At 34.9% G+C, this 20772-nt stretch overlaps 1 protein-coding gene across 2 annotated transcripts in view; it reads right to left on the bottom strand.

The window, feature by feature from the left end:
• The window catches only part of LOC135832507 (cysteine-rich motor neuron 1 protein-like), a 275113-nt gene extending 267782 nt beyond the window's left edge, over positions 1–7331 (bottom strand). Inside the window, exon 1 of one of the 2 annotated variants that reach the window (XM_065345794.1) lies at positions 7130–7331. The gene's annotated coding sequence lies outside the window, so the exon portion shown is untranslated. The remainder of the gene's footprint in view (positions 1–7129) is intronic. The other variant, XM_065345793.1, reaches the window with a different exon arrangement.
• Positions 7332–20772: the final 13441 nt, after the last annotated feature.

Here is a 20772-nt window from a genome sequence, read left to right as displayed (position 1 = left end):
GAAGTGGAGATAATCGACAAAGATACCAGTAGGTAGTAGGTAGGGAGGTACTGTATAGTGTATAGCAAGCCGGATCGTGGATTTGGTGACGTCACGAGGGGTTGCTCGTCGCTTACACAGCATCTTACGAGGGATGGAAAATAAATAAAAAACGATGTTATAGAACGTTAAAAGTAGATTAATTTGCATGTCTGTGTCTCAAATACCCATATTCTCATTTAAAATTTTGATACATCTGAACTCAATAAAGTTCGAGTTGGTGATTTTTTTAGCATTGAGCCTTTTATAAGAACTTTAGATTGGTTAGTGCTATAGAGTTTTGCGGGAAAAAATGAGATCGCAGACCATAAAAAGCAGATCATTCCGTCCCTCATAAAGCAATCTGCTCGCTTAACTTTTCAAGTTATATTGAAGAAAAACAAAAAACTTCAAAAAAAAAAAAAAACACATTGGTTTCACTTTAAAACGACAGCCCACCTATCATGACTCCACACGTCTATGAGGAAAAGGCACGAAGCCTTGAGCAATCGGTGTGAATGGGCGTTGGCGCAATTTACTACATTAGTTCGAACAGTTTTAAAAACAATTCGCCATCGTGTAATTAATACAAGTTATATTTTATCAAATACCGCACGCGATATAGGTACGTGCGAAATAGAATTCCGAGGATGGCATCTAAAACACAATTTACTATTAAAAATATCCCTCAGCTGTTCGATTATTGAATAGTCGGCAATATGAAACGTGGTCGGCTTACAAACCAGGCTAAATTTTCGGCAATCCTCGAACAACGTGCAAATACAACACGAAGAAGAAGAAACGTTTCCAATTGATACACGTAGTTTTTTTCTCGTACATTGTCGAAGGGGCAAAGAAACAAACGTTCGATGAAATTATGATACTCATTTCGGATATTGAATACACTTCGTAAGGCTAAATTTATTTCTCATTTGAAAGAGTCGAAAAAGCAGGAATACGAGAAGTCGCCAAGGCACAACGCGGTAGGTATTGAATAGAATAGAATAGACATATCGAATGATATGCGTCGAAACGACGTTATAATATTGCTAAAAATTTGTTATTATTGTTGAAATTGAGAGCGCCGAATTGGAAGACGACTACGTCATTTCACTAGACTACTTCGGATTTACGGTTTAAAATTCAATCTGAATAAATAATATTTTTACGCCGACGGCTCCATCGACGTCGTCGTCGCATATACAGATATCGAATGTAAACATCGCTTGCTTTTCGCAATTCAGATCCACGCTCAGCTTCGAAAACAGACTTTTTAATAAAAATATATTCGCAGAAAAAAAATGAAGAGGAGAAAATTTAAATTATTTCCATATAATGAGTTCGACAATTGAGAACGATAGCCTGAAACAAGTTTTCAAAGCTGATCGACGCGACGTATTTGGTTGAATATGTAATCGAGAAATACGATCTGAAGGGGTGAATTTACGCTGTATGAAATTATGAAATTTTAGCTGACAGTAAAGTCAAGATGGGTGATTTCGTACCAACACTTATTGAATGTATTGTGTACCCAAGTTTATATGTATGTCTATGTATGTACGGTACGAGTAGGTTATACGTACTCGTAATTACGTATGTACATTAAGTACATTTAGGTATGATGAGGTGAATGAATTTCGGTGATTGAAACTTTTCTACATGATAGTGGGAGTAAGACAAATTCAACCCGAAGCAGAAATAACCAACCAAATTTTCAAGACGTTACATAATATTTGTATATTTCGGAAATGATAAAGGTACACAAGAGTAATTTTTTGTACTGCCTTCCCTTTTCCATTCCTCTCACCCACGCACATACATTTTCTTGTCTAATCGCGAATTATTTTGATAGACTCGAGTGTTTCTTCCTCACTCGTTCGAGCAAACCAATCAAATGGCGCAAATTCTTATCTAGGTGTTGAATAAGGAAAAATAAATCGTAACTTTAGAATTCACCGAATGAAATACGCGGAAACAAACGTCCATGAGGTACGTATTGTACTCGTCCAAGTGTTAGTGAAAATATACGATAACGAAGTGTACTCGTATACTTCGAAAATAACACACAATTCGCGAGCGAAGAAAAGCGAAACACCGCACCGTCTGGGTGCTAAATCAACGAAGTTAAATAAGAAATGCGCTGACAAAATGAATCGGTAAGGGCACCAGGTCGAGGTGCAAAAGTAAACAAAAACGAGAAAAACTAACCACCGGGTACACACAATTACATGAATACGAGTTTGTGTACGTAGAATAGACCGCGAGGCCAAGAAAAAACAAATCATTTAAAGCTAATCATTAATTTTATCGTAGAATTACATTCACGCGAAACGAACATTCTAGCGTACCTAAGTATTATTAGTATACCTAGCTCACCTACCAACCTATCAACCTACCTACCTGCACCTACCATAAATACGAGTCGTACAAATTACTTCACAAACGCGCGGAGGTAATTGAAAAAGCATGTTTTAATGAGTCTTTTTTCTTTTTATTTTCTTTTCGACCCCCTTTTCCATCCCCCATCGTACATTTCTACAACTAACCTCGTGTAGTGCTCGACCGTAGACGCGTAAGTATTGCGTTTCTTGTTTAATTCTTTAAACGGATTCCAGCAGCCTAACATTTTAAACCATCTCTTACCCCTTTTGCTATCATCCCATTCTTTCGTCATTCTCATCTGTTTTTCTGAGGAAAAAAAACAACCTTCCGTTAATACGACGTGAAAAATTTATGAAACGAGCAAAAATGACACGACAGACAACGCTATTACATATTCGAATAAAGTACGATAATAATCATACAGATCAAATTTTACTGACTGGTCATCATGACCGATACGAATATCGGAAAGGAAAGGGCAGACGAAGAGTCATTATTTCAACCCACCTGAAAATTAAATTATCGACATTCGTCAAAAAAATCGTCGGCTTCATCAGACGTAGGATTCATTAAATTTCCATTCAATATTTTGTAGTATCTGATTGTATAATGTACAACCACGACCTTAACCTCGGGCACTTCTTCAAAAAAATGATTACATACAACATCCTACTTTCAGAATTCGATAAAATGAGTCACCGCCTCCGCCTACACCTTGAAGTGAATCAAAACGAATGAAGTTGGAAAATATGATATCCACGTGGTGTTGAAATTACTTCGAATGGAAGGTCTGTTTATTTTCAACATTTCTCAGGGCATAAGATATAAGTAGCAATAGCTTCGTGTTTTTCAGTTCGAAATAAGGGTGGCATCGCAGAAAGCATAAGTGTCGCGCGTCGTTCCAGTTGAAATTGGAATTTTGTAACGCAGGTTCGAAATGATATCAAAATAAATACATAACGATAAGTTTGCGGAGGTTGAAATTCCTAAAGGGATTTGAGATTCAATTCGAATAGAGAGAGGGGGAAAATGCTTGGTGGGTTCAAGTCCAAAGTTGTCAATTAGGAAATTCGGAAGGAACGTTTTCAGAATAAATGGCTCATCAAATTTCGAATTTCCATGACGATTTGTAGTTTCAATTACTGATCTCGTAGAACGAAGTAAATGAAAACGACGCGAGACTATCTCAAGAGATGATGAATCGATCTCCTAGAATGAGAGAATGTTTTGGACTCGTATGTAAACTTTTCGCTACAGGATTTCAAAAACTCAGAGTAAATTCACTTTTTTTGCAATTACCTTGGTGACTATTTGAAAATTCTCATGTTTTCACAAAAAAACAAATTGCAAAATTTATGAAAGATGCCATTAAATCAAGTTTTACGAAAAGTTAGGAATTTTGATTAAGTATTACGACATTTGGTATATTTTATTGAAGGTCGCTAGAACTTTTAGTATTTAATTTATACTTCCGGACTAAAAATCCTCTAGAACTTGAATGCATAATATTGCACATTTAGAAAGTTGAAATTGATTGTGCACATCTGCTCAAACATTTCAGAATCAGAGTAAATTATATTCTTCAATAGACAGTTCCCAAATAATTTGAGAAAAATTTCAATCGATTTTTATCAAGCTATAAAGATGGGTATAATTTCTCAGTCCTTTACTGATGGCTAGCTGTTTAGATTGCGAAAAAGACCACGCAACAGGAGTGATCCTTTCGCTATTCAATGTACCAAAACCTACGATTTTACACAAATACAACGGAAATGAAAAGCGGGTGATAGGTGTGGGGAAGAAAGTCAGATGTGAAATACCGCGGAAAAAATTTACTTTTCCATTCGTCACTCAATGAGATCACTGGCACAGAAAATCAGTTATCAACTAACATAGATCAGGTCAAATAACGAAGAATCTCCAGATGTCAAGAGTACCATTTTCAAAAAAAATATTCGAGCACCCACAACAAATCAAAAGCACTGCTGTATTCCAGAGATTAGAAGCCAATAAGGCTACTCTTTCAGTTGTACACAACTGAAGAAAATTCGAAACTTGGGATCAAGCATATGGCTGCTTGCAGACAATTTTAAGCCAGTTTTCAATTTTGAAAAAAAGTAATTTTCCAACATCACCTTTCAGCTTATCAATTGCTATGATCAGCAATACACTTTAACAATTTATATGCGCAAGAGCTACACAACACACTCTTCCAGAACCAGCATATCACGTCTAAATCAATCAGAGTAAAATCACCTTAGGTCGCGAGAAATGATCACACGGCAGCTAATACAGTTTAAGCCTCATATTGTGTACCACATATTTTCATTCACTGACGAATATAATAACACAGACCTGGTAAGAGAGGACAGTCAGTTGGGCCTCTGTCCCACATTGCACTCGAGTCCATCGCTCGAATTTTCGATTATATTTACGAAATTCGGTCGTGCAGTTAAGCACTGACAAACTCTCAGTTGCCACTCGTATACTTCATCTATATACAATGTATATAAGCGTTGAAATGATGAAGTGGCTTTCAGGAGAATCAGAATACTGCAATTCAATTGTTGCAAATACGAATCATACCATAAGTATTTGACCCCTTCACCCAGAGACAATTTGTATGATGATTCTGGAAGATGCGGCTTGTACTTCTACATAAATTTCAAAACATGTATCAACGTTATCTATTTTGTAGAAATGTTTTTCGTTTGCTCAAACCGTCGACAGCTGAAACGTTTAAATATAACAGCCGAAAGCAGAAAACACAAAATTGAAAGCAAAGCTGAGTTTTCTAAAAATTAAAAACCAGCTAAGATACCCGCAAGCAGCCGTCTACTTTTTGGATGTCAAAAGGTAATCTCTATACCTTATGGATTCCGTAATTCTAATGAACACGGCAAGATCTGTGTGTGCATACATTATTGTACACACTGGGGTGTTTTACAGTTTATGGAAATCTATACTGGAAACTACAACCAGTTGGGGCGAAGATGCGTACTGAAAAAAGTAAACCTATAGGTACTAAAAAAAAGAACTACATTATTTTGATCATGGCATCGGAAGGATATGCAATAATACATACTTATAAATAGTCTGTTCTTGTTATATCATGGCCAAAGAGATACCTTTCCCCGTCCCCCTCCCCATTCACAAAAACGATCTTAAATTCAAACCATCAAGAAAAAAATTAAAATGTTATCTACAAAAATGATCGGTGTAACAATGATTATCAATGTCGTGTCGATATGAAATACAATAACAGCAGAGTGCGGAGAACATGTTCATTCGAAAATTAGCTATTCTGGTCGTGATAATGTTTCCAAAGAATCATTTTCATAATTACGAGTATTAATGCCAAAAATTACATCATCTCTCGAGATATGACTCATCAATACTCAAACATTATTTTCAGGTTACAACATTAACTTTATATTTCTTCTGAGAAAGAGAGAAGAATTAGATTTCAAACACAGCCAGTTCCGCAGTTCCGCATTCCAGTTTACAGAGATCTATTGATGTGAATTCCCCTCTACCCAGAATTACATTGTTAAAATTATTATAAGCTCAAAAAATTCAATCAAAACCTTCCGTACAAAAATTTCCCCGTGGAACAAGCCAATTTATGAGAAAAAGTACTTGTAAGTACTTGTACTTATGTACTTCAAAATAAACGAACGTAAAAATATGAAAACAACGGACTACGTTCGTCCTACTGCTTTTGCGAAGGAAAAACCTGGAAACTATCAACAGTAATTTATCCAGATAAGGATTACAAACTCAAATTTTAAATGACTTTAAAGATGAAAAATAAATAACTGTTCTTCATTCGACGCAATAATTCAGAGAAATTTCGATTCTGACCTATTCTCTCCAGGTGTCTTTTTGTATTTTCGGTCAAACGACTTAAAAATTGATTTCATGTGAAATTAAAATATATTTCACTGGTATTGCTTCACTTCTACTCAGTCAAAAAAATCAAAAGCTATCCATCAAATCCATCTTTGGTTTGTTTTACGATCATTACAATATCAAGTATGTAAGTACATAAATTATTTTTATCATTTTTTCCATTGATGTTATTACTTAATGTCATAAAAAAAATTATACGAGGGGAAGATCAATAATGCAACAATTAACTGTTTACTGTTCAAAAAACGGAATCATTCGCTGGAATTCTTACAATGGCCAAAACAATAGAAAGTAGGTACATGACTACATGAGTACATACAAATGAGCATTTTCTGAAAGTTACTTTTAGAGAAAAAATTTTCTCTCTTATATCAATTTTCGAGCAGAATTGTTTAATTTTTACTCTGAATGACATCGAGTTCAAATAAACCTCGCGAATTATTACTTTCTATCATCCTCATGCATTATCTAAAAATATTGCAACGGTTCATGTTACAACATGTCAGCTTCCTTAAAACAAACAAACACCAAACTTTAATATTTACGGGTACTCGTAAAAGAATAAACAACCAATACCACGCACCTTGAAAAAGCTATCCAGTCTTTAAAATTTAACTTCATTTAAAATTCTGTTCGTCGTCAACATTCCTTTGTCGAAAAATGACATATGCGACGAAAACTTAATGAATACGTTACACAACACGCGATTTGGCAAATAGAAAAAAGAATGTACGCCTTTAAGAAATATTAACCTGTTGTTTCTTCGTGTGAATTCGCATCAAAGAATTAGACAATTTAGTAAAAAAAAAAAACTCACCTAAATAGTCCGTAAAATAACAGAAAAATTTCTCGTTCCAAAAATTACACGATATTTCACGAAAATTGCGCACAAATTAATCGAAGCCGAATATCACGAACTAGTCGAGACCTGCGAGAATTACGTAAAAACTGCTACGAGACCCAACAAACACGACACGTAGAAACGAACCGACTAAACCATTGTACGTATCATACTGATGTTCAGATGAAAACTCAAACCTTTTCCGAGTATCAAAGGTTGAGAAAATTCGTGTAATCGGCTACAATGATACGTACAACTATGACGACGGAAGGCAGGCGGCAGCGGTGACAGTAGCGCGCGCATCTTGCACACCTAACGCAAGATTTTCATCCTCAACTACATACATCCCTTTGCCTTGATTCAATTCAGCATTAAATTATATGGTTTTTACACCTCTTTTTTTTCATTTGGAAAAACTAGGAGCATATTTTCCAGCAAATTACCTCAATTGAAATTTTTCTAACAGCAACCAGTTTGCCATACCGTATTTCAAGCATTGACAATTTGAATTAAACTCCAAAGAAGTCTACTTTTTTTTATGTACTTCACTATCTAGCAATGCTGGTTCCCTTGTGCAGACTGCAGCCCCCTCCCCTCAATAGATTAAAACATGAAAAGATAAAAAAATCGACAAATATTTGATAATGAATTATGGCAGTTGACATGCTTTCGGACGAAAATGTTTACGAAAAAATTAACGGTACGAAAATGGTCGAGCACTTCCAAGATTTCAGACGCGCGCTGAAAAAAGTCAAAAATCACAATTTCAATCTTATTTGGCACTTTATAAGTAGAGTGAATTTTACAAAGAAAAACGCTAGTAACAATGACTGATTTTGAATAATGTAATCTGGCTCTCAAATTTTTTTTATCATCACAGATTTCAAGATGTTTGCTGGAAAGCCGCCGCGCCAACGAAAGGCAGAAGCGTATGTCAATCACCCATTAAGAAAATGACACCCAGTTTGTAGTGGGCCATAAAAAATCATTATAAAATGTGGGCAAAAAGAATAGGTAGGTATAAATACATTTTCCCAAATATTTCAAGGAGAAATGCATTCAAAAAAATCTAATTGACTCACGAGTAAGCACTACGCAACACTCCCCGTGGGGTTGCGAATTTAGCCACTAAACAATGCAACTTTCGCCAAAATTTCCCATTCTACAGTCTGCCATTTTGATGTTTGAAAAAAAGCAACACTCAACTTATCACATTTTAAAATACAACACCAGCTAAAACTTCAGTCTGATACAAAAGTGAATTTTTCGATTTTCAGTAAATTTTTAAAAATCGAATTTGGAAAATTTTCAATAAATTCTCCTGCAATATGCAGAAATTTGGTATTTATGTACTACGTATGTACTGAGGAGGGGTCTTGAAAATGGGTTACACATAAAATTTCAGCTATCAAGATCAATTTACTGACATTTCATTGCTTCGTACTACTGACCAAAATTTGATTTTCAGAAACAAGAAAAATAGAAAAATGCAATTTAGTACCTGAAACTTTGGCTGGTGATGCATCTTCAAGCGTGATAACTTGCATCTTACATTCTTTAAAAATAATAATGTCAAAAGCTGTAAAAGAGAAATTTTGGATAATGATGCATTTATGCATGCTCTTTCGATCTAGCTTTGTCTATTTGTAGTTGAAAAAATCTTCTACCAGTTGCAATGCTTCCCTATAGTAAGGAGATGAGCACTGAGCACTGACACGTAAAAGGATCAAAATCAAATATGTAGTCATAAAAAATTCAATTCATCCGAGAATTTCAGAATGTGACTGCTATACTTAGTGCTATGTATCAAGTGGGAAAACGAAAAGCGCCAAAATGATGGGAAAAGCTTACATGAATCAATCCAGAGAAAATTCAATATTAGTTTATGGATATAATTTTTAGAAAAAAGTAATGTTTGTGTGCTAATGACTATTGCACACACTATAATTTTGTCAACAATTGATTTATTTCATATATGTAATTCAATAAAATGCTGTTATTTACAATAAAATAAAAGTTTCGGCACAAAATTCAAAATTATTCATCTGGATCATGCGGACCAACAACCCCCTCCTTCTACTGGATTAATGAAGAATACATCGCTTCGGTACCCAACATCAACCAACCATAGAGCAAAACTCCCCCGCAAATACAAGTAGAGAAGGAGAAAAGAACGCTTCGTCGAATAACACCCCACACTTACTTACTTCTCACGCTCAATATCTCGAGGTTCAAAATTTATCACAATCGTCACCACCTTTTAAAATTGGAATTTACTTTCCATAGCGAAAAGTTTGCATTACGCCTCGACAAAATATGAAACGCTTTTTAAATTCGAACGTACTTAAGCTTATAATCGGCTTTAAAGTTACTGTTGTTGGAAAAAAAATACGGCACAGAAGCGAACAATTCGGGCAACGCGGCACGCCGTTAGAATCAGTACCAAGAATGGCGAAAAATAACGTTAAAAATCATTCGGTAAAAAAAAAAACGAAATAATCTCCTTTCTTGTTTGTTCTTTGGTGAAATGGTTTAAAATGCGATAATTTGAGGAGAAAGAGAGAGCGAACGAGTCAAACGACGTCGCGCGAAGGAGTCAGAAAAAATAAAATGAGAAGGCGAAAAACGCTACCAGAGAGATCTACTAGATTGACTCCATCCATAAGCGCCGAGTACGCTTATCAAAAAATTATTAGAGCGTACGAAATTTTGGTATATAACATTTCAACTGTTATTATTATCAACGTAGAGCAGCGAGGGGGGAAGGGAGGAAGGGAAAGAGGTGAAAAGTTAGAAGTATAAATAAAAATAAAAGAAGCGAGAAGTAATAAAACGAGGATTTTTCGTTGAATAGAAAGAAAATATTTTAGTTAAAGTATTACGATGATAAGAAAAGCAGGATGATGCAGAAAGAAGCAGCGGCGCTAGAGAAAAAAATGAGCATTTTCTCGCTTTCATCCTGTACGACGAATACGCGGAATACACCGTCTTCGTGTAGCGCGAATTTACTCCTTTGAAAAGAGACACATTTTAAAAACCCTTCTTTCAAATATATACTCGTACTTACAAGTTTGTTGATTAAGTAGAGGGGGCAGCTGAATACAAAAGGTATGAGCTGTCAGATACTCATATCAGATCTACAGCTTTTCGAAGAACACTTTTGGGGAGTTGAAGATAGCAGGAGGCTCTAGAACTGCTCAAAACAGATTGAAATCGTTTGCAATTAATTTGACGGGTCAAAAATAAGATTCATCCAAAATTGTCAATTTACAGGGTGTCCACTCATTTCTGGAAATCATTATCCCTGACTTTTCCAGGTTTTCCAGACCAATTTTTCCATTTTTCCAGATCCTTTTTTTAAATTTTCTATGCTTACTCCACACTTTAATTAAAGAGGAATCGGGGGGGGGGGGTGTAATTTTATTTCGTAAGCTTATTCTCTTCGAACTGGGCACTTTTTCGAATATAAAAAACTGCGAAACGATTATCAACTTTTTAAATTAAAAATAAATAAATAAAACATGCATCAATTTTGGCCAATTGATACAATATTCATATGACTTTTGAAAATTTTTCTTCTGTTTTTGGATTTTTGGAGGCCTAAAAATGTGAAAATTGCCATCTTCAAAACGAGAAACAAATTGGCCCGAGCGAAGCGAGGGCTAGAACTTTTGAAAATGTTTATTTCGAGATGCCTAAAAACGAGGTTTTTTTAATGCAGAGAGTTTATTTTTTGGTTTTTGAAATTCTGAATTTGAATGATATTTTTTTCGAAGGAAGTTGATTTTGACAAAGAAAACAGAACAGGCCCAAACGAGGGCGAAAGCTCTTGTAAATTTGTATTTCGAGATGCATAAAAAAGATTTTTTTTTAGTGAGGAGTTCATTTTTTGGTTTTAAAACTTGATTTTTATTATCTAGAAATGTTCATCTTGCTGTGAAAAAGAAGAGAAAACAGGCCCGAGCGAAGCGAGGGCAAAAGCTTTTGAAAATTTGTCTTTCGAGTAGTAAAAAATAATGTTTTTCTTTAATCACAGGTCCTTATTCAAAATTTACAATTGATAGTTTTTCCAAAATTCCAGGGATTTTGCGTGAAAATTACGAAATTCCCTGACTTTTCCAGACCGACCAAATTCCCTGACTTTTCCAGGTTTTCCAGGCTTGTGGACACCCTGATTTATTTTGAAAAAAACGTATGGCAGAATGTTGCTTGCACTTGGCGCACTTTTTATTTTCACGCTCATCTTTAAAAGCGTATTCCACGGCACACGTTTGACTGAGACACTTCAAAATCGGCATATACCGATGGCTAATACTTCAAGGTTTCGAATGCCGTTGCCCCCGTTCCCCTCCCACAACGTTTTGTCCCCTTCTTTTTCGAACGCACCTCGTATAGATTCTGACTGATGGGTTTTCGTGCATTCAAGCACATTTTCAGAAGCTATTATTGAAACAGAACATCAAAAACAAGCTTAAGCTCTGAACAACGTTCAGGTGTGTAGATGGGACCTAATAATATTCGTCAGATGTCAGACACTACTACGAATGCTAGCGGCTTCATGAAATTGAAATGCACTAGCTGAGTGATGGGCAACGTTGAACTAATGCTTAAGTAATAATAATCTAATAAAAGTTGATATGAAACAACTTGCCATTTCTAATAACTTGCTATTTTTGTTTCCTTCATAAATCTTGCTATATTCGTTTTCTTTTTCAATAAAAATATTACATATCTTGACCATCAATTATCATGGAGTTCGGAGTTCGTTCAGTGTACAATGTTTAGCGAAAACTCCAGGAACATGAAAAACAAATTCTCCGCGAATTTTTGGGCACATCCGAAAAACGGACCAATATACCGACTTCATTTTCTGGGAGATGACAGGAGTTCGTATGGGTTTCAAAAAAATGGGGAAAGATTTTTTTATTCTTACGATTCTATTGTCAGTAAGATTACGTATTTTAAAACAACCTATTTTTTCAATCAGCTCATTAATATTGATTTCAGACGAATCCTACCAAGGGAGATTTCGTTCGTCCCACTGCTGAACTTGATATGGTGAGATATGGCCCAACTACGTAAGTAGTTATTCGAAGCATAACTATAGGTAGCGTGAACGTAAGTGGTGGGAACGTGTTAACTCCGCAAAGGTCGTGACGTAGGCAACGCATTGAGCAACGCATCGAGCGCGATGCATATATAATGCATCGCGAACGCACCAAAATTACTTAGCATAGGTATCTCGAGCTCGCCGGTGCTTCGTCGTAACGCGCATTTCCTCAGATATGAAACTTAGTAGATGTGACAGGCAGGTAAGGTATCCAGTAAGGGTACCTATCCCCTATTTATCCAGGCATTGCCCACTACATATAGTGGTTAAAATGAAATTACGTCGTGATTCGAATAAGTTAACTATCCGATCGCGATATTATTGGGTATGGAGTAGATCTTCCCGGGCATCACTCCTACTGCTAGTAGAATAGGTACCTCGTGTAATACATTGCTGTCGCCTGGCCTAGTATGAGTGAGCCACCTTGAAAGAGACAGTAGAAGCGGACATTATGTGGACCTTGGTGAGTAACCTCATCATTTATTTAATAAGGTAATTTTTCCCATACTTACGAGTATTGAGAAGTAATCTCTTTCTTCGTAAGTATGCAAAATTAGGGTTTATTGTCATCCCTGCATAATTCATCACCTTCGATTACAATAATACTTTAGCGTATTATATCTTAATTCATTAGCGCGAGACGCATAATATGGACCGGTGTCCATATTAATGATGTAAAATTATGTAAATTCTTTTATATCTTGATTCACCTGACATGATCGAATTATAATAATAAATCAATTAGACACGTTGTATCGTTTTGGTGTTATTATTATTACATCGGATCATAAATGCATATAGTATTTCTGCATGATTTCTGAGCTCTCCGACACCCATAGACTAGCCAGGTATAGGGAAATATTAACTACTTACGTAGTAATATTTAGCCTTCTCCCCTCAGTAATATTTCTAATAATATTCTCTTCAATAGTTATGCCAGAATTAACTATATCATTTTGGCGCCCAACTTCCGCGTAATTCTCCTGAAAATTGCAAAATTTTCAGTCCGACTTACTAAAAAACCCACCCTTAAAATTTTAAATTTTTTCAAAATTTTCAAAATTTTCAATTTTTTCAATTTTTCCGAAACTTGAATTCCAAAAAGCTCTCTTCAAGAGCACAATTCAAGTGAAAAAATTAATCTAATACCTTCAGTAAACTCGCTAAAATACTCGTAAAAAATCCATAAATTTAAAATAATTAATTTCAAAATTTTCAAATTTTTTCAAATTCTTTTTTAAACTAAATATGGTGACAAATTCAAATATTAGAACATAGCGAGCCATACTCAAATGATAGTTCTGTAGGAGATAGATAAATTTCTACTTCTTTTTTGAAAAATTGCAAATAACCTTCTTTTGACTGAGATAGTTGCATTCATGATTTTTCGTAAAAACACCACGAAATGGCAAAGTATGCAATTCATCTGACTCAAAAGATATCTAAATTGCCTGTAAAATTAAAAATTAGTGATGAGTTAAAGTATACTAATTCGCGATTCTTTTTTACTAACATACTAATATTGCATGAAAATTGTCTTAACAGCTTTTTCTAAAAACTTCCGAGCATAACAAATTTTTTGTTTTTTACCAAAATCGTATGTCCCATATACTGTAGAAAGTACAAATTATTTAACTCGGAAATCACTCAAAAACCATAGTGTTTGCTTCTAAAAGGTCGCAAAGGTCAGAAAAGGGGCAAAAATTATGCAATCTTTTTAACTAAAAAATTAATAAAATCCATCTAAAATCAACTTTTGAGCAAAATTCATGTAAAAATAGTCAAAATTAGATCCGAAGAGAACTTTGAAAATGATTTAATCGAACTATTTCGTGTTAAAAATCTCACTAAATACATGTCTGAAAACTGTAAAAATAAACAAAAATAGTCTATTTTATGCTAAATCATAAAATAGTCTCAAAATGTATCTTTTTGTTAGGTTCTTTGTTCATAGCGCAAAGGCTGGCAAAGATCTCAAAAGTCTCAGATGTTTCAATATATTGCAAAATACATGATTCGAAACAATCCTAAATCCAATGTAAATCTCTAATATTCCCAATAAGATTTTTTTTGAAAATATGCAAAATCTTAAATACGATCTTCCAAGATAGGTGGCCTGTCTAAATTGACTATTCATGTAGTCTGGCGCCTGACGTGGATTGAACCTCTTTTGGAAAAAGTCATACATGCCACGTATCTTCGAATTTCAGATACTTTGCTATACTTTCAAAACAGAAAAATGCTCCTTTTCCATAAATTCGGAAATATGCAAAATTCTAAAATTCCTGCATATGTCCCAACGTATTTCCGAAAACCATTTTCTGAAAACAAAATTTACCAAAATTCAAAGATGTGCAAGTGCTAAATTCATATGTCCCAGCACATCCGTGAAATTTCTAACAGAAAATTCAGATTCAATAAAAATAAACCAATTTTTTGACAAAATTCTTAACTTTTTGAAAACTAAAAAATCCGTTTCTAAATCAAAATAAATCACATTTAACGAGCTAAAAATACTCAAAAACATAATAATAGGGAACTTAAAATGTCTCAAACAGTTTTGATCTAAAATAAAAACAATTCTAAGTCAGTTTTATGCAAAATAAACTAGATAAAAATTACGTTTTCGGATACTAAAAATACGCCATTCCTTGTCTGCTAGAATATATCAGCTGGAATTTTGGTGTTCTATAGTCTCGTATACGATAGCTATACATGCCAAAAAGCCTTTGCAAAGGTACAGGATAGGGGTCAAAGAATGACTATAAAATCATAACTATTTAAATTTACTGAATTTTGGATAAAATTCCCTAATTAAAATTTCTAAAATAACCCTCATTTTTCCATAAAATTCTGAAATAATAATTTCGTTTCGAATAACTAGATCCGTATGCAGGATGTTTAGACCAATAGAAAAATTCAACCTCTTAATTCAGTCTTTTGGAAATATAAAATGAACTAATTTGTCCATTGTTCCTTTGAAGAAATTCAGGGGTTCAGGGGGCAAATGGTTTCAATGTATTGACCGACAATTTGCTAAGTGAATAAAATGGCATTGAAAGTTGAATCAATTCATCACCTACGAATTGCAAAATGACTAGACTATCACATATTTTAGGAGTTTTAATACTCGAAAATATGGAAATCCGGACTCTACCTGTGCTTATACAGACGACACATTTTTCTGTATTTTTCAGACTACGTAATGAGTTTGATTATTTTGAATAAGAAAAAGTGTCAATCTGGAGTGCAACAGAGCCCAGGTTATAGTAAAAATGCCGTAATATTCACTAAGTGAAAAATAGGTCAGCACAAGTATAATTATATTTTCCAAAAATCATGGTTTCTTCTACTCACTGAAACACATTCTAGGATGTGTCCAGTGAAGGGAAAACAAACCATATAAAACTTCCGATCAAATATTTCAAAATTCTCATTTTGAAAATCCCAAAAAGTATTTCATACACTACATAGGATCCTTATACACAATTCTATGTCTCACGAATTCGTTTCCTGTGTACTGGAAAAATGCCAGACAATATTTTGAGGTTTTAAGTGTCGTAAATGAAAAAATATGAAACTTATGCTCGGAGTATTTGCTGGTAAAATTACCCAGTGGACCAGAAAAGAATCTAAAAATCCCCAATAGATCTGAAAAAACCAAATTTCACCTTCTTTTCTAAATCTTTCTAAACCAAAATCTACCCCTATGAAGTTCTTTGTTACATAGATTTCTTCTCGAAAAAATAGTCAAACTCCAAACTATCAGGTTATTTCATATACCAACACTCTCGTTTTCGTTTCGAAACACTTTCCATAGCCACATTCCAAAGACCTTTTTGCCTTTGCAATGCACAAAGAGATGGTCCGTGAGAACCAAGCTATAAAAATCTTTGTCTTCCATGGGAAAATTATTCCGAGCATAAGAAATCAATAAATAATTATGTCTATTTAAAAAACATACATATTAGGCACAAATAAGCTATACTGCTTAGGCACATAATATGTGTATTAAGTAGACAAGTAAATTTATGAGATTTCGAAACAATTAAACTGTCACTCAAAGATTTCGTTCTGAATAATTGAAAAAATATTTTGACATTTTTATGATCTGTAGATTTCTATTAAAAATCAGTCTTTTTATACACGCGAGTATATGCTTTGTTTATGCCTATAAAAACGATTTAATCAAAAGCAACCAACCTCCAATTAACAAAAATGCACCTTTTTGGATGACACTAATGTCCAATAAAATATTCAGCTACCGTATTTTTCTCAAAATAAATAAACATAAACTAATCCGAAAATGAGAAGCAATAAATGTCACCTAATATGTCCAATGTTTTTTAAACAAACCCATTTAAAAATCACACGTAAAAATACCTTTAATATGCTAATCATATTAAAGGCTCGCGCCAAAAGGTATTAGCCTTAAGTCCAGTAAAATAATTAGGGCTATAAAACTGTCAAACAATCATATAGGTAACGAAAATTAACACCTATTATCTTGCCGCTTTTATACAAGTGATAAAAACGTCAAGATAAGAATTCGTTTACCTTTTTATCGTGGTGATAAAACTGTCATGAGTATTCTAGAATACAAAGACATTTTTATCACCTCAATAGCTTCTTTTTTCCAAATTAAAATACTCAGAGATGCTAAGAAAGAATCAATTTATTATATGCATATGTACATAATTAATATAAGAACATATAGAGTAATCTAGTCTAGGAACTATTATTACATAGGTATCCTATATTTATTTACATTGTACCCAAGCCCATAAATATGTCATCTTTTTCACATCTTAGAGTGTGGGAAAGATTTTCAAAAATCATAATGCATTTTGGCCGGAACCTTAGACAAATAAAAGCTCCGCCACATTACACACAAAAATCATTCGTGTTACAAGTATCAACGTGTGCGGAGCTCTTCTTTCAAGTACTCGGCTACCTATTTGATTTCTTCCTTCACGCATCCAGCTACCTACTCAACTCATCTGTTCGAGAATCCAGCGAACTTCTGCTTACTTAAGGTAATATTGCACAAGTTTTTTTTGGATTTCGAAAGCAATTCGTTACCCAAAACATTATTTTTCGCGATGGAACCGACTAAAAAACCTGAATCGGAACCCCCAACATCTATTTTTGAACCTAGGATCGAAATATTGACCCCAAAATCGCCTCAATATGATCCAAAATTAGGACCTGCAAAAGTTGTAGTTTTAGAGAATAAAACTGAGGCAGAAATAGATCACATGAAAAACACAGTTTTGGAAAAAGAAACTGAGGAAGAAATAGGAAAAATGTTTGATGAATCTGAACCCTTTTCGATATATGACTTGGATAAGAAAGAAATTGACAAGCCTTCTGATGAAAAACCGCATAAATTGGAAAAATTTGATGCTAATGACGAAAAAACTGATAAATTTGATGAAAATTTGGACAAATATGTCGAAGTGAAAGATCAATCTCAAAGCTTTCAAGAAATCTTGCACCCGGATATACCCATTGAAACTCTCGACGAGAGAATAAGTCGCTATTTGGACTCAAAAGCCAAAAATGAGACCCTATCTTTTGAGGAAAAATTAGCCAAATGCGCAGAAAAAGTGGAAAATTCGGAAAAACTTCCACCATTTGGTGAATCGTTCAAAAATGTAGCAACCCAAACCTTTTTGACTTTCAATAATAATTTGGATTCACAAATTCCCTCAACTGAATCAGCTAGTGAAAATATTGAAATGCAGGAAATTCCCTTAAAGAAAGAAAATAAAGCTGATTCAATCGATGAAAAAATGGAAATTCAAGAAACTCAACTTGACAAAAACAAAATTTTTGAAATTCCCGTGATTAAAGACGAAATTAAGATAAAAATTGAGTCACCGAAACCTATGGCTGGTCAATTAATCGATGAGGAAACAATCGAGAAAACAATTGCTCAAATTCAGGAATCACCTCAGGAATTAGAATCTCAAGCTACAACTGCTGCTTTGAATTTAATGACCACCGAAATTATGCAAGACTCTGACGACGATGAATCCACGCTTTCGGGAAACGAGTCACACTAGATGCTCCAGGGGCAGCTCCTAGTGAAGAATCAGCCCCAATTGAGGATATTTTTTCAAAATATGTCTGGATAGGCGATGGATTAGCGCATTATATGATGCGAGGCGAGAATGTCTTAGTGACACATTTACCCGAACACCTCAGAGACCAGATCACTCTAGAGGAATTGCATAACAGGATATCTCAACTCGATATTCCTCAAAATTCAAAAATAATACTCTCGGCTTGCCAAATTGAATTTAATTATTCTCGAAAACCGTACAAAATCATTGAAGATCAATTAATTGACGTACTCGATCTACTTTTTCAAAAGAAAGCAGAAAGTATTATTTTGCTATTCCCACTGCTCAAACCTCGCATATCATCAGAGCCGTTAGTCAAAATTTCTAGGTACATTGACTTTAAGGAAATGTTTACCCGCGCTACAGCTGATCCTAGAATTAAATTTGTACAGAGCCCATCTATGCAGTTTCTAGAAACTGAGCTTATTAGCCGTGGTGGAAAACAGTTTCTTAGACCAAAAATAGGACCCCATGGAGAAATTCTGCCCGTACGTCAGAGATTCCATTTCGTCCCAATTTTACGAAGATTTTTTCCATCAATTTCGCAATATAAGGAAACCGAAAAATTAATCGAAGCTGAACTCAAACGAATTGAAAAAGCTGCCTTGTTCAAGACTGATCATCAAGATAGGAATCTAGAAGGAGATACGAAACGATTATTTGAACCAAAGACAGCACCCTATATTCACCCTGGGGATAAGGAACCAGAAATCGAGCTTGGAGATAAACCCCCACCACCCATGATGGTATCAACTTCAAATCCCGAGTCGATCACACCGGAAGTTGAACTCATCACGGCTCAAATTCCACCACTCATGTCACTGGCTTCAGAAACACCTTCTCCACCACAAATTTATCAAAACATCCAACTCGACCCATTAACCACAGCAGAACTACCCATGGATAACACCCTCAGTTCATTAATGGCAGGGAATATTGAGGAACAAATTGAAGAACCCACTACATCAAGGAGTGCTCGCAAACGAAGAAGAAGGCGAGAAAAACGTTCAAAAACCCCAATACCCCCTGCTTCACCTCCTAAACCCTTCCGCCACTTACAAGATCCTGAAAATCTTAAGGAATCTACCATGGCACAGCTCTTACGTCCAGCCACAATAGACCCAGCGTGCATAGTAGGAGTGGCAGTTGGCCCAAAGTTTATATCCCTACAATTGGACACTGGGGCAATCCTCAGCATAATTTCTCAACCAGTAATCGATATCCTCACAACTTACGCACCCAAAGATCTTTCTTACATAGAATTGAAACAACAAATCTCCTTGACTTTGGCTGATAGCAAGACAATCGCGATAGCAAAGCATTGCGTAGAAATACGATTGATGTTGGGAAATCGAGAAATAAATATCCCATTTTATATAATCGATTCCGCGGAAAAAGTATTTATTATGGGTAGACTCTCTATGGATTATTGGAAAATATCGCTCAATTTGCATGAAAGAAAATTAATTTGTAATTTTGATCCCGAACATCCCATGGAAATTTGCTTTATTTCCACAGAAGGGATGTTTAAGCCAACTCTATGTTCAGCTAAAACCAACTTACAGATCGAAAACTTGAATGAAACCATAGCAACAGTTGAGGAAGCCGAACTAAGTATTTTTGAAATGATACAAAGTATGGAAACAGACCAAGACTTTTTCACTATAAAAAATTTTCAAGAAGGAATATGGGAACTAGATCTACCATCCTCATTTGAAAATATCGATATCGAGCCTAATTGCACGAAAAAATCGGTTAATAATAGTAAAATTTATGAGTTCAAAACTTTCCCCTATCGCTATAATTCATATACTAAAGTACCTAATTACTTACTAGATACTTTTATGAGAAATAAAATTAATAATTGCAAAATAGCGCACGAACAACGTGCGATACGTCGCAAGAATTATTTTTTCAGAAAACAATCAACCATGCGATATTCAGGGGCACGAGCTTCAGTTTTTGACACCCCTCCCACTACTCCTCCCGTCAATACTACCCTAGGCACCCTAGAACAGTTACATCAACTCGCGGACGCATTAGAAATTTTGAAAATGGAGGCAGAGAGTGGACCGTACACAAAAGAAAAGAAAAACACCAGAAAAAGGCTCCACTCCAGCAACCAATAATACGACCCCAGGATGACAAGTAGTAGTTAATGAAACTTAGGTGTTGGGTATTAATTTTAGTTAATAATTATATCCTTTAGAATTATAATAATTATAGAATTCACGTATCGTTATACCCCCATCATTCCCTGTATAAAAAGATACAGTAAAAAGAAACCGTTCATACCTCGCTTTATTACGCGGTACAAACAAACACTTCCACGCTCACCTTGACACACTACACCGCGGTTGGTCGTTCACCTTTTTATACCT

The sequence above is a fragment of the Planococcus citri genome, chromosome 1 (assembly GCF_950023065.1).
Source record: "Planococcus citri chromosome 1, ihPlaCitr1.1, whole genome shotgun sequence".
NCBI classification, from domain to species: Eukaryota; Metazoa; Arthropoda; class Insecta; order Hemiptera; family Pseudococcidae; genus Planococcus; species Planococcus citri.
The sequence above is the reverse complement of the archived record's forward strand: the minus strand, read 5'-3'. Positions and strand labels throughout refer to the sequence as shown.